Genomic DNA, 4,244 nt, shown 5'->3' with positions numbered 1-4,244 from the left:
ACTACTACTACTACTATGGCTGCTAACGCCGCTGGTCCTAACACCGCTGCTGTTAATGCCGCTGCTGCTTTCATGAACTGAGCAGCTACTGCTTATTTGATACAGCACACACACACACAACAATAGGTGGATGGTGGTTCACTCACTACAGCTGTTTCAGACGTGTTTTGTTTTTATTAATAAGTAGAGTTATTTCATCATGCGAAAAAAAAAAAGCGTTTTCCTCAGGTGAATAATATACATTTAAAAATATACATTTAAAAATATGAAAAAAAAAAAGACATTCCTTGAATACCTTTATGTACCATTTCATAACTCTCTGGCGAACTTTTAAAATGTTCAATTCGTGCATAAATTCACCTGAAACAGCTGTAGTGAATGAACCACTATCCGTCTGTTGTTATTTGTTTATTATTCACCTTACTCGGACCTGCAATTAACGTGGACCTCGAGTCTCCTGAGTGAAGTATAATTGTTGCATTTATCTGTCGATATTTATATTATGTCTTTTACTTGTTTCAGTCATTGGAATGCATCCATGCTACGGCATCGTCTCGAAGGGTGTAGTCAATCACATCTACCCCGGTACTATTTCTGAGTCTAATACTTACGCTATCATCTCTTCTGCCGAACCACTAGGTTACGGTGATATAAACAAACAAACACTGGTTGTCAAGTGGTGATGGAGACAAGCACAAAGAGAAAGACTCACACACATAAACCACACGCACGCGTGCACACACATATACACACACACACACATCATGCTGCTGATAAACTGGGCAGGCACATTGCTTTAACGACGTATATGTATGGCACTCCGTTGTTTACGACGTCGAGGGTTCCAGTTGATCCGATCAACGGAACAGCCTGCTCGTGAAATTAACGTGCAAGTGACTGAGCACTCCACAGACACGTGTACCCTCAATGTAGTTCTCGGGGATATTCAGTGTGACACAGTATGACAAGGCTGACCCTTTGAATTACAGGCACAACAGAAACAGGAAGTAAGAGTGAGAGAAAGTTGTGGTGAAAAAGTACAGCAGGGTTCGCCACCATCCCCTGCCGGAGCCTCTTGGAGCTTTAGGTGTTTTCGCTCAATAAACACTCACAACGCCTGGTCTGGGAATCGAAACCGCGATCCTATGACCGCGAGTCCGCTGCCCTAACCACTGGGCCATTGCGCCTCCACTTTAACGACGGAGGAGTAGCTATAGTACATGTAACGAGCTTCTTAACATTACTGCAACCAAAGAACCTGCCTGGTACTTTATTTTAATCTACCCTGAAAGGATGAAAGCAATGTTGACCTCAGCAGTATTTGAACTCAAAAAGTAAAGAGCCGGAAGAAATGTCATTAAGCATTTTGTCAGATTCGCTAGCAATTCTACAAGCTTGCCGCCTTTGATCATTTTTCTTTTCTAATTTTAGCACAAGGCCAGCAATTGAAGAGGAAAGGGAGGTAGTCAATTACTTCGACTCCAATATTTGACTGGTCCTTAATTTCAGTGGTTTTCAAACTGTGGTCCGCGGACTACAGGGGTTCCGCAAGGACAAGACAGGGTGTCCGTGAACAGCAAATACTTTTTATGGGCAATTTGATTTTATATATGGTTTTTAATCGAAATCTTTTAATTGACAATAAACCTATTTGTTAAATACTGTTAAATAAACAAATGTAAAAATATATGTTATTTTAAGCAAATATTTATGTATAAATTTCATAAGCGTTTTATAAGGGGGTCCCTAAGGCAAAGCTTGAAATATAAAGGGGTCCGCAAGTCAAAAAGTTTGAAAACCCCTGCTTTATTTTATCGTCTCCGAAACGGAGAGGATGAAAGGCAAAGTTGACCTCGGCGATATTTAAACTAAGGTCGTAAAGAGCAGGAAAAAATACCGCTAAGCATTCCCGTACGGTGAGTCTAAATATATTACTTAAAAACCAGGACTGGGATTCACAGATCTTGAAAAACAAAAACTAAAAACTGAAAATGCCTACAAGTTTAAAAACACAACAGCAAGACTCTATTGTGGTTGGTTGGCATATATTTGCAGCCAATCACGAGAGCACACAACAGCTTTTCTTCAAACACTAATTAATCACAAAACAACAGCCTGCCACTTATTTATGAGTGTCTTACTTAAGCTGTAAAAGTTTGCAGCAGACACACGACCTGATTAATTGAGAGACCAATTTATGAATGCGCGCGCGCGCGGTTGTGTGTGTATGTGTGTACGTGTGCGCTTGCGCACGCAACCGTAGGTGTGTGTGTGTACATACACACATACATGCATATATATATATATATATATATAAACGCCGGTGTTAAAATGGGGGTAGCTGATGAAGGAAAATGTACTCTATGTGGCTTGTGTATTTTCTGTACTCTGGTTATTATTATTTTCTTGTCTACGTTGAGAATGTGTGCCTACATATGATTCCTGAAGAACAGTGTGGTTTCAGATTTGAGCGAGGGACAATGGACATGACATTTCCTGTAAGGCAGGTTCAAGAGAAATGCTTTTGTGTAAACTTGGTTGTCCAATACATTTTGTGAGCATTTTTAAGGAACTACATAGTAACATGAAAGCTCAGGCAGTCTTTAATGGTGAGCTATTTCATGAATTTTCGGTGGACAACGGTGTCAAGCAGGGAAATATTCCTGCCCCTACACTTTTCTCTATTTATTTTGATGCATTGCTTTTAAGGATTGCAACAGGGGAATCGGAATCAGATTTCTGACATCTGGTCGTATTTTTAACTTGATCCCGTTTAACTGCAGAGCAAAAACTTTCAAAATATCTGTTAGAGAATTACTTTATGCTGATGATGCTGATTTGTTGGCACACTCAGAGGGGGATATGCAACATTTAATGGACAGATTTTCCACTGCGTGTGTACATTTCGGACTCACAGTTAGTCAGGGGAAAACCAAAGTACTGTTTACTCCCGTGCCAGGACTAACATATTCTGAACCAAACATTTTTGTGAATGGAAGAAGGTTATAAGTCGTTGACACCTTTGTTTACCTTGGAAGTACACTGTCAAGAGATGGTGGTTTTGAAGCAGAGATATACTATCGAATAGGGAAGGGAAGTGTCGCATTTGGAAAGCTCGAAAAGCGAGCATGGGCGAATAGATATTTCCCTCCAGACAAAAATCAGTGTCTATAAAGCGTGTGTATTGCCTGCACTTTTTACAAACGTCATATTAAAATGCTGGAGAGATTTCTTCAAAAGTATCTCAGACGTATCTTAGGAGTCAAGTGGGAATATTTCATACCAGATACAGAAGTTTTGCGCATGGCACGTTGCAGCTCAATTGAACAAAATGTTATCTTGACTCAAATGAGATGGACTGGACATGTTACTAGAATGAAAGACGAGCGTTTGCCCAAAGCGTCCTTTTTATGGTGAGCTCAACTCTGGTAAGCGACCATAACATAAGTCGAGGAAAAGGTATAAAGGCCGTGTGAAGGAAAACCTGAAGAAACTAGATATGAACAAAAGTGATTGAGAAAATGATGTTTTAGATAGGAACAAGTGGAGAGGTGCTGTTAGGACTAATTGCAATGCCTGGGAGGAAAAGATGATTAGCACTCTGAACTTTAAAAGGTCTGTCGCGAAGGAACAGTTGGAACTGTAATATCATTGGATATGTATTATATGTGATCGTGTTCTGTTGTCTAAAGCAGGATACGTGAACCATATGAAGTCACATGAAAATCGAAATGCCCAGATAGGTAATTTTCTTGGGACACCAACCACCTCTTATGACTTGTGTCATGTGTCACAAAACTTGTATGACAATATCTGGACTTAAAAGACATAAGCTAGTTCACAAAAACATTCCTTCAGAATCAGATTCCAAAGAGAAAATATATAGAAGAAACTTGAATAATATTTGTCATTTGTGTTTTAAACCCTGCTAGTGAGCAGCTGGTCTTAAATGTCATCTAAGGGCTCATCAACGGAGTGATTGTGCTGTGTGTGTTGATGGTACGACTATCATCTGTCAAGATGAAGCAATCGACAGGCTTCTTTCAGTTTCCGTCTATCAAATCTACTCACAAGGATTTAATCGGCTCGAGGCTATAGTACCACACAGTGGGATTGAACCCGGAACATGTGGTTGGGAAGTAATCTTTTTACCACACAGCCACTCCTTCGCCTTCCACACAGCTACTCAATGATATGTAAATGTAAGACCCAAGGACCCAGAAGTAAGACATTAGTAAGCCTCG

At 40.1% G+C, this 4,244-nt stretch overlaps 1 long non-coding RNA gene across 1 annotated transcript in view; it reads left to right on the top strand.

Moving 5' to 3' along the window:
- LOC128248600 (uncharacterized) overlaps positions 1–1,671 on the top strand; it is a 7,904-nt gene extending 6,233 nt beyond the window's left edge. Inside the window, exon 3 of the long non-coding RNA XR_008264782.1 lies at positions 1,432–1,671. This is a non-coding gene — a long non-coding RNA (uncharacterized LOC128248600). The remainder of the gene's footprint in view (positions 1–1,431) is intronic.
- Positions 1,672–4,244: the final 2,573 nt, after the last annotated feature.

This window comes from Octopus bimaculoides, chromosome 8 (assembly GCF_001194135.2).
Source record: "Octopus bimaculoides isolate UCB-OBI-ISO-001 chromosome 8, ASM119413v2, whole genome shotgun sequence".
Classification (NCBI taxonomy): Eukaryota; Metazoa; Mollusca; class Cephalopoda; order Octopoda; family Octopodidae; genus Octopus; species Octopus bimaculoides.
This window is presented reverse-complemented; position numbering and strand designations above follow the sequence as displayed.